Genomic DNA, 11,386 nt, shown 5'->3' with positions numbered 1-11,386 from the left:
GTATACTTTCTCAAAGCAATACGATGTGAATTATTTGTGTAGCCTGGTTTCATCACATCTCCCATGGGAAGCTCAATGCAAGGTTTATATTTTGGAGTCTCTTATATCCTTGCTTCTAGTTTCAGAGTAGGTTTCCTACGTAGATATATGTCCATGGTTTAGGCATGTAGTTTTGAACCAAGCCTATACAGATCTTTGTAATGGCCTACCATGAGAAGTGTCATGTGTCCTAAATTATACTTTCTCAAAGCAAGTGTCCTAAATTATACTTTCTCAAAGCAATACGATGTGAACTATCTATGTAGCCTGGTTTCATCACATCTCCCATATGGGAAGCTCAATGCAAGGTTTATATTTTAGAGTCTTTTATATCCTTGCTTCTAGTTTTAGAGTAGGTTTCTTACGTGGATATATGTCCATGGTTTGAACTATCTATGTAGCCTGGTTTCATCACATCTCCCATATGGGAAGCTCAATGCAAGGTTTATATTTTAGAGTCTTTTATATCCTTGCTTCTAGTTTTAGAGTAGGTTTCTTACGTGGATATATGTCCATGGTTTAGGTTTCTTACGTGGATATATGTCCATGGTTTAGGCATGGTTTAGTTTCTTACGTGGATATATGTCCATGGTTTAGGCATGTAGTTTTGAACCAAGCCTCTACAGATCTTTGTAATGGCCTACCATGAGAAGTAAGTGTCGTGTCCTAAATTATACGTTTGGTATTCTAACATTGAGTAGGTTTCCTACGTGGATATATGTCCATGGTGTAGGCATGTAGTTTTGAACTAAGCCTCTCACTACAACACATCGGGGACATAACAACGTTTATTTTGTCAGGATGTTGGGGATTCTACTCGCTTCTCCTCCGCAGCTAAATAGCACTGCCCCTAGCAGTGAAATTTTGCTGCTTAGCAGTGCTTACAACAGCAAATTTTTGCTGCTAGCAAAATTTCGTTGATAAACAGCACCTATAGTAGCAAAATTTCGCTACTATACTATGATTTTGCTGTATGAAATTCTAGAGAGTTGTTGGATGCTGAATTAAAAAAATACATGTCACATACACATAGAAAATGATTTATAGTTTTAAAAAAACATTTATTAGAACCCTTGGAACCATGTTTTGAGAAAAAAAAAAGATAGTTGAAATTTTTTGAGAAGCGAAACAATGTCAAGATCATGAATCTATCCCATCTTATAATAAATCCATATATGTTGCTTCATCAATGTATATATCTAATGGAAGCTTAATGAAAAGATGGGGTTCCATATCAATATCAATATCACTATCATGATCCAATGAAGCATTATCATGATTGATAAGTGACTCATCATCTTCTTCGGATTGATGTTCCTCATGCTCTTGATTGGTCCCCTCCAAAATGTTTTCTTTGTCGTCTTCTTCCAATGAGCCGATTTGAGGTAGTACTTGCATCTCATCCAGAAATTCCGCCTCCATATCTTGACCTTGAAATATATGTTTTGAACAAGGGGAAACTTATATAGCATACCACCACTTTGGATCAATTCTGTTGCCATATATATAGGCAGTGATGTGTGTGAACACACTTAGGACCGTCGGGGCACTTTTTTCCTCTTTAGGAGGTTTTTTTCCTCGGCTTGTATATACGCCCATTATTCTAGGGCTTGTATATACGCCCATTATTCTAGGGCTAACTTATCTTTGTACATTAACACAATCTAATACACTGTGTGTTGTGTGCATTCTTGCTTCTTCTTCTCCAAGCTTTGTGTGCTTTCCTGCAACCCTAATTCCAACAATTGGTATCAGAGCAGGCATCGGCTCCCAGGGCTACATCGCTAGCACCCTTCGACTCACGTTCTCCGATTGAGGTGAGCTTTCACGAGCGCTTGCAGGTCCCTATACCCTACAAATAGGATCGAAGGGCTATGCGTTCTCAAAAATTGCATCTGAGGTCATTTCGGGCTCCGTTTTTGCATTACAAGTTCTGTACAGGTGTTTTTGTCATTTTGTGCAGAAATTTTGACAGTGCAATTTTCTGCAAAACAAGCATACGTATTCTATTGTGGACCGTGCTACATAGCACGAGTTGTTTTCTATTCAGTCTTTGCTCCATTACAGGTAGCTTTTGCATCAATTTCAGTCAGTGGCCATGGCTGATAACAGCAATGATGTATTTCGCATGTTGTCTGCTGATGACAAACTGGATGGAGACAGCAACTACCCACTTTGGGCATACATGATGCAACATGTTTTGGATGCAAAAGGAGTGTGGAACATTGTGCAGGGTATGGATGTACGTCCAGGTTCTGTGGATGTAAGATCTGTTGAGGATGTTGCAGGTTCTAGCAGCTCTACTATTGCTACTGTTTTACCCAGCGCTGAACAAGCTCATTGGGATGGTAAAGATGCGCAAGCTCATGCCTTGATTGCACTTTCTGTCAAATGTAACATCACTCCACATATTCGTTCAACTAAAATAGCAAAACAGGCTTGGGATATTCTAGCTGGTTTGTATGCAGGTCGTAAAACGAGGCAAAAATCTCTTACCTGCATAAAGAGCTAGAATCGAAGATTATGCAAGAAGATGATAACATGAATGTTTTTTTTGCTGAGATTAAAGATCTCAAGGATTAGTTGATTTCTGCAGGTGAGATTATTCCTGATCATTCTCTTGTGCAAACTGTTCTTGATGCTTTACCTGAGTCATATCAGACTTTTGCTTCCACATGAAGACTTGTTAACGGAGGATAGACCTGATGTTGTCAAGTATGATACTTTAGTCCACAAGCTCTTGCAAGAAGCGTAGTCCAGGCAAAATAGGGCTAGGCAGCATGCAGCTGATTAGGCATTTTTTGCTGCCCAGCAAAGAAGAAGTGGTAAGGCAGCCCCTTCCATTGTTTCTTCTCCTATTAGTAGGTCTGCAACTTCTTCTCCTTCCACAGGTAGCAACAATAGGTCTGAGAAGGCTCTTGATAAAGGCAAGAAAAAGATCAGGTGCAACTATTGTAAGGCAACTGATCATGTCATTAAGAATTTCCCTAAGCTAAAGGCTAAAGAGGCAAAGAAGAAAGAGTCAAATGCAGCCACAATGGTAGATGCTTCTACAAATGCAGATTCTGCAAATGTTGTGCAGGATACAGAATGGGCATTTAGCGTGTATTGCCAGTATGACCCATCTGTACATGATGCATGTTTGGCAGTTTCTGTTGACTCTGATGTATGGTATTTTGACAGTGGTGCTACAAAGCACATTACCTCGCATCGTGATTTGTTCACTTGTCTTAAGGCTGTCTCTAATGGGAATACTGTCACATGTGCCAATAATGCTTCTTACCCAGTGAAGGGTGTTGGTAAAATTATGCTTATTAACTACTGCAAATGGCAGTGCTTTCACACTTTCAGATGCTTTGTATGTGCCAGGGATAAAGAAGAATCTATTGTCTGTCTCTGCGCTTGCTAGACTTGGGCTTGTAGTCAAATTTGTGGATGACAGATGTATTGTTCATGATTTGACTTTTGGTGATACGATTATTACATCTGGCACCTTGCTTCATGGGCTGTATAGGCTCAATTCTTATGACAAGTGTGTGGAAGATTCAGCAAATGCAGTTTCTGATGAAAAGGCAGTTTCAGATGCAAAACCATGGCATGCTCGTTTTGGTCATCTGAACTTTGCTAGTTTGCTGCGTTTGTAGAAATTTGATATGGTTGCTTCATTGCCCCCTCTTGAGGAACCATTGAAACATGTTTGTGAAGGCTGTATTTTGGGCAAAATGCAACGTTCTGCGTTTCCAAAGGATGGTTCTATGCGGGTCACTCGCAAATTGCAACTTGTACATAGTGATGTATGTGGGCCTATGCAAACTCCGTCATTTGGTAAACACTTGTACTTCGTGACTTTCATTGATGATTACTCAAGGCATGCATGGGTATACCCATTGAAGGCAAAGTCCGAAGTGTTTTTGTGCTTCAAACAATTTTTGCTTATGGTGGGGCTGAAAATGTATCCAATTGTACTATGGACACCCTCTGTTCTGATCGAGGGGGGGAGTACATGTCTAAAGAGTTTGATGCATTTCTGGCTAGTCGTGGGATAAAACACCAATGTATAGTGACGTATACCCCTCAGCAAAATGGTGTTGCTGAGAAGAAAAACATGTCACTTATGGAGATGGCACGATGTATGGTCAAGAGCCAAGCTTTGCCACATGCGTTTTGGCTTGAGGCTATCATGTGTGCTGCATATGTACTCAACACGTGTCCCACTAAGGCCTTGCAGTCTATTACTCTATACAAAGCTTGGCATGGCAGGAAGCCTTCTATTGGTCACTTGCGTGTCTTTAGTTGCTTGGCCTATGCTTTAGTGCTTGTGCAACAACGTAAAAAATTGGATGATAAGGCTGTCAAATGCATTTTTGTTGGTTATAGTGCTGAGAGCAAGGGTTACAGATTGTATCATCCGCAGTCAAAGCATATCTTGATTAGTCGAGGTGTTGTTTTTGTGGAAGATGCTGTGCAGCCTTTGTTATCATGTACCAAAGACACAGGTGTGAGCTCACGGGATGTATTTGATACGGTGTTCCCTCTGTTTACAGGTGGGAATTCAAATGTAAGTCCTAAATGAGGTAAATATTCAGCCTATACAGATTTCAAACGACATCATAGATCAGCCTATTTTTGATGCAGATTTACATGATGTAATTTATAAGGATAGGGCTGAAAATGAGTAGGCTAGAGGTATGCCTAAATGGCTGGTGCAAACCTTGCGTGATAGTAAAATTGATGCACCTATGTCTAGTCGTACTCGTTCAGGTTTTCAGCATGCCTCTTATGCATCAGATTGTTATGCTTTGTGGCTGTGTCTAGTATGTGTGAAGAGGAAGAACCTCTTTCATTTGATGAGGCACAAAAATCAAAAAATTGGTTGGCTGCAATGCAAAGTGAATATAATGCTATAATGAAGAATGGTACATGGTCTTTGTGTGATTTACCTATTGGTAAAAAGGTCATTGGATGTAAGTGGATTTTTAAGTTGAAACAAAAGCCAGATGCAGTGTTGATCGCTATAAGGCTAGACTTGTTGTTGCAAAGGGTTATGCTCAAGAAAAGGGCATTGATTTTGATGAGACCTTTGCTCCCACTTGTCGTATGACTACCATTTGTACCATTTGTGCATTGGCAGCTCATAATGGTTGGAATGTACATCAGTTGGACATAAAGACTGCGTTCTTGAATAGAGATTTGCATGAGGAGGTGTATGTATCGCAGCCTCGTGGTTTTGTTCAAAGAGGGCAGGAAAACAAAGTGTGCAAGTTGAAAAAGGCTTTATATGGTTTAAAGCAAGCTCCACGATCTTGGTATGAAAAGATACATGCATATTTGACTGCACATGGTTTTCAGAATAGTCTAACAGAAAGCACTTTGTATATTAAACGTGTGGATGTCTAATCATTGCTCTCTATGTCGATGACATGCTGCTCACAGGACCAAATGAGAGTCATATTGCTGATTTTAAGGCTGGTTTGAATGCCTCTTTTGAGATATGAGATTTGGGGCATTTGCATCATTATTTGGGGATACAATTTAAGCAGTGTGATGGAGGTATTGCTTTGTGTTAGACAAAGTATATTGAGACATTATTGCAGAGATTTGGCCTTGAAGACTGCAAGCCTATTGCTACTCCAATGGAGACAGGTTTGAAGTTGAGTCTTTATGATGCTGGAGATCACTTTGATGTCACACTCTATCAGACAACTATTGGTTGCCTCATTTATGTATGTATTACAAGGTCGGACATTCAGTTTGCAGTCTCACAGAGGTGAGCAAGTTTATGCATAGCCTAGGGTCTCAACATTGGAAGGCAATTAAATGCATCTTTCACTATTGAGTGGCACCATACATCTTGGGCTGTTTTATCCGAAGGGGGGATCGTTGCAGCCAGATTTACATGCTTTTTTGGACTCAGATTGGGCTGGTTGCTATGACACAAGAGTGTCCACAAGTGGTTTTTGTTTCATGCTCGGTAGCTCATGCATATCTTGGTTGAGCAAGAAGCAACCTATTGTGGCCACTTCTAGTTGTGAAGCTGAGTACAGGACAGCTTTCACAGCTACGGTTGAGTGTGTGTGGCTCAGACGGCTTATGACTGAGGTGTTGAACAGCAGTCTGCCACCTCTATCTACATTGACAGTTAGAGCACATTGGTAGTTGCAAGAAACCCAGTTTTTCATGCTTGCACAAAGCACATTGAGGTGCATTATCACTATGTCAGGGAGAGACTCTCAGCAGGAGAGATCAGCCTGGCATATGTGCCAACACAGGACAACCTTGCCCGATCTTTTCACAAAGGCGCTTCCTCGTGAGAAGTTTGAAGCTTTCTGCAAAGGTTTGGCTTGCTTCCCATGGTGGATTGATCTACTTCGGGCATGGTACTTCCCTATACATGAGTGCCAGCTCTTGTTCACACCATCACTCCCAAGGGAGATTTGTTGCCATATATATAGGCAGTGATGTGTGTGAACACACTTAGGACCGCCGGGGTACTTTTTCCCTCTTTAGGAGGTTTTTTCCCCCAACTTGTATATATGCCCATTATTCTAGGGCTAACTTATCTTTGTACATTAACACAATCTAATACACTGTGTGTTGTGTACATTCTTGCTTCTTCTTCTCCAAGCTTTGTGTGCTGCTTTCCTGCAATCCTAATTCCAACAAATTCGATCGACGTGAAACACAACCTAATATCACAAAGCAAAGGGGGTTGCACTTTTGTTATACTACATAAAGATTTAATTTAGGATTAGTTGGGTTACTAACCTGTTAACATTGTTGAGGTAGTACGACAATATCTTTCTCATCATTCCAAAACTTGGTGGAATCAACTTGAAAGAACCCATTTGGATGTTTCTTCACAGTTGCTTGAGCACATTTATATATCACGAACCATTTTACATCAAAGATGAATAGACTAAATGCTCTAAATTCAACCTCAGCAAGAATATCTTGAATAGTTTCACAATACTCAAGATTGTCCTCTATGGCATTGGTATCATGTCTACCAGCTCGACTTTCTTCTTCAAAAGTTGCCATCACACCACAATCAAATGTGTTTCTTTTAGAATCCACACGCTCTGTGCAAAAGTGCCTTCCCTCTGACCATATTATATTATATAGTTTGTACTACCATTAAACAAAAGCATGATATTTAGTATAGTGCATTAAATATGTATATACATGAGATAGAGATGAAGAATGTACTACACGAACCTTTCAAGGAAAAACATCCATCGAACATGAACAACACCACACAACGCCACCATCAATCAAATTCATCAATCAAATGCACCAAAAAGATGAAATTGGCTAGTGAGAATTATTCTAGGAAAGTTGTCCTCGATCATACATACTACCTCAATAGAATTGAGACGAGCCATCTCAATGGATGTAGGATCTATCTCCTTTAAGGATATGTACCTACATACATAGCAATCATGTGTACTATTTACCAATACATAACTTGGATTGAATGAGAATACCAAATAAGCAATATAACTAAGTTAGTGAATTGAAGAGAAGATTCATACCTCACCAAGCTTCCCATTTCATAAATAGCCTCTAACACCTTCTTGTCTCCACAACCAACTATAGTAATTAGAAGAATAAACTATACATAGAAAAAAATGGAAGTTAGTATATGAGCTTGCAAATTATGTACCACAAAGAGAAAATGAATAAGCGAATATTTATATACCTGTAATATCTTGTGCCAATCATGTGTCTTGAGACCATATAATTGTTCCTCTCCTTTCTTTTTAGTCTTTGTTTGAAGGCACCCTTCAATGAATGCATTACTCCTGTTGGTGTACGAAAAGAGGCAATCACACTTTTCACCTTATTATGCTTCTTCTTGGTTAATACCCATGGTGCCTTTGGTAGGACTATGTTGCCACTCTCACTTTCAATTGGCCATGCACTTTGAAGGCATCCAATGTTTTGTAAGTCATCCCTTGCACCCTTTGTATCTCTTTTACCAATTAAATGGTCCCAAATATTTGTTGCCACATTCTTGAAGATATGCATGGGATCTAAGAGAGAGATGATTGATCTTCATGTCACACCAATACGGAAGTTGAAAATAAGATTGATTGTCTAGACATTACATCAGTGGTGGATTGGGGATGCTTCTCCAGGCCTCAAACCAATCTCTACCTCTCATAACAAGTGGTGAGACATCATGTGGCACATACTTGGGATGTGAAGGAGGGAGAAATCGATGATGTTTGTCATATGCCACCTTCTTAAGTGTAGAGAGCCTTTCTAAAACAAGTGATGGTCCACAAATCAGACATACATGATGTCCGAAGGTTGCCAAACCTATTTTGAAATTGAGATGATTGAGATAGAGATATAAACTTAAAGTTTGAAGGTTAAAGCCTTATGCATATAAGGTTCAAGTAGGTACCTGAGCACTCTAAGAACCCGGAATAGTCATGCATCATCCAAAACAGAACTCCTTTCATCTCCGCCTTACGCCTATTTATTGGCCTTGAAATGTCATGTACTTTGATACCTCGCCATAGTGTCTCAAGCTCCTCAATCAAAGGCTCGAGATCTATACACATCCATGTTCGCCACCTTATACTTGCCTAGTACAAGAAGAGCAAGCATGATATGGCCTTTCTTGATTTCCATCCATGGAGAGATGTTGTAATTCACAATACAATAGGCCAAGTAAACCATGATGTGGACTTGAAGCCAAATGGGTTATCACCATCCATGCCCAAGCCAAGACGTATAAGTGACAGGGCTCATTTCCAAACTCTAGCCATTGATGCTCCACATGTTGTCATACTGGTGAATCAGCTACAATCCTCATGATGCCATCGGTTGAGCGATGAGTAGCATGCCATGTCTTGAGTTCTACAATCCCCTTACATTTAAACATGTGTTGGATGCAAGGAATGATACGAAAGAGTCTCAAAACCTTTCAGGGAACTTTATCTCCTTGCAAACCATCCCTATAATAGCTCTCCCCACATTGGTTACATTGTGTTACATCTTTATTAACCCCTCTAAATAGTATGCAATCATTGGGACATGCGTATATTTTTGTGTAATCCATACCTAGCATAGAGACCATTTTACGAGACCCATCTTGTGAGTTTGGTAATAGATTTTGAGGGGGAAGAATATTCTTGAGAAGCCTACAACAAAACATAAGAAATCATATGCCAAAATATTACCAAGGAGAGTATATAGAATATGAAACATTTTCTATTTGAGAGAATAGAATGAGGCGATCTTACCGGAAGAAGACTTGTGACACTTGCATCACTCCATTGTAAGTTTAATAGCTCCATGTTTGCTCGCAGCAGTGTAGAATATGAACATCCCTCATACAAAGGGGTGCTTGCCTCTCTATGCAAGGTTTCCTCCTCTTGTGACATTGAAGCTTGTTCACTATCATCTATGACCTCCCATCCAAAGAAGTCATTCACCATATCATCCATGATGAGATTCTCTTCCCCCTCATGTGGCAATGGTGGGGGCACCTCATTCATTGGTTAGGGAAAATGAGTCTCAGCCATGCTTTTCATATGAATCCTTGCCACCTTCCGCATGCTACCTGATGTCACCGAATGGTGTGGCATGTTACCTAGCACTCATTTATGGTTCTCCTCCATGTCATTATCCACACTTGGTCGTGCCAATACCTCATGAAAATCATGTCCGGATATGCTCAATTGTTATACAACGTTGTCGTATATATTGGCCCTTGCATCAATCACACACACAACGAATTTTCTCTCAATCATGTCTCGGAACCAACTTCTGGCCCTTGATGATCACTGTCAGACATCTTTAACCCTACCATAACTAATTTAGGGTTCATAAAAAACACACAACACTATCCAGAACTGTAAATAGAAAATTGCCCAGGGTTTTGCTACTACACAATGACTACAACAACATTTTTTCACTGCAAACAAGCAACACAATTTCGTTACTCAGCAAAGCGAAACTAGCAGCAAAATTTCATTATTGAGCAGTGACCTGGGAATTGAAACTCCCGCCTAAAATGCCGCCGAGTGGGTGTTAAGACCCTACCTACTTCCCCTATCCTGCACATGCAGAGGCTACGTCTGTAGCGCGTCTATTTCTCCCACCACACCTCAACCATCAAGGCTTTTCCATCAATCACCTCTTACTCTCCAAGGTAAGCCCTCTTTCTTACTTTCTCCCAAGCTTTAATGGAAAGCTTCATTCCAATCCCTTATTCCAAGCTTTCATGGGAAAGCTTGTTCATAGCTCAATGTGAGCTTTTTTTCCCCTTTCTCTCTCTTTCCTTCCCCTTTCTCCCTTTCCCTTTCTTTCCTCTCCCTTTCCCTAACCCTAGCCTAATTCATAGAGCTCTAATAGAGAGCTTTGATGAAGAGCTCTCCATCAAAGCTATCTATTAAGCATTCTTTGCATTTGGCTTGGGTTTAGGCTTAATAAAAACTAATTTTTTCATTCACTTATGCATTAGGAGTAGGGTTTAAGGTGCTCACCTCTTGTTCCTCTTGTTCTCCTTGCTTGCTAATGTGTTAATGAGTGCTAACTTTTTAATTTATTATGTTTCTTTTTTGTGGGTTTATTCAAGTGAACAATGGTTCAGGCCAATCCTCTCATACGGTAAGCCCTCTTTTTTCATTTTTTGTTATACTTCTTCTTTTAGTTTTTTTGCACCCTTGGGTGCCAAGGATTAGGGTTAGGTCAATAGGCTATGCATAAGCCCTTATGCAATACTCTATGCAAAGCCTATTACAATAGGCTTATGAAATAGGTTTATGCATAAGTTTTATGCAATAGATTTATACATAAGCCTATGTATAGTGCTTATGCAGAGCCTTATGCATAAGGCTTATGCAATAGGCTTACGCAATAGGTTTATGCATAGGCTATTGCATAAGCCCTTATGCAGTAGGTTTATGCATAGCCTTATTTTGCAATAAGCCTTCTTGTAATAGGCTATGCTTAAGCCTTATGCAATAGCCTATTGAAATAAGGCTTATGCAATAGGCTATTGCATAAGGCTTATGCAATAGGTTTATACATAAGGCTTATGCAATAGGTTTATGCATAGCTTATGCATAAGGCTTATGTAATACCCTTATGCATAAGGCCTATTGCATAATATGTTAAAATGAGCTAATTCTTTTTATTTATTATGATAATTTTTTGTAGGTCTATTCAAGAGAACAACCACCAAGGGTTTAGGCCACGAGAGGCGTCTCTCATATACGGATTCGGCTAGAAGAGGTAAGCCATCTTTTTCCATTCTTTGTTTATGCTTATTCTCTTTGTGTTTTTGCACCCTTGGGTGCTGAGGATTAGGGTTAGGTCAATAGGCTTATGC

The sequence above is a fragment of the Cibotium barometz genome, chromosome 32, assembly GCF_041138505.1.
Source record: "Cibotium barometz isolate CiBa-2024 chromosome 32, ASM4113850v1, whole genome shotgun sequence".
NCBI lineage: Eukaryota > Viridiplantae > Streptophyta > Polypodiopsida > Cyatheales > Cibotiaceae > Cibotium > Cibotium barometz.
This window is presented reverse-complemented; position numbering follows the sequence as displayed.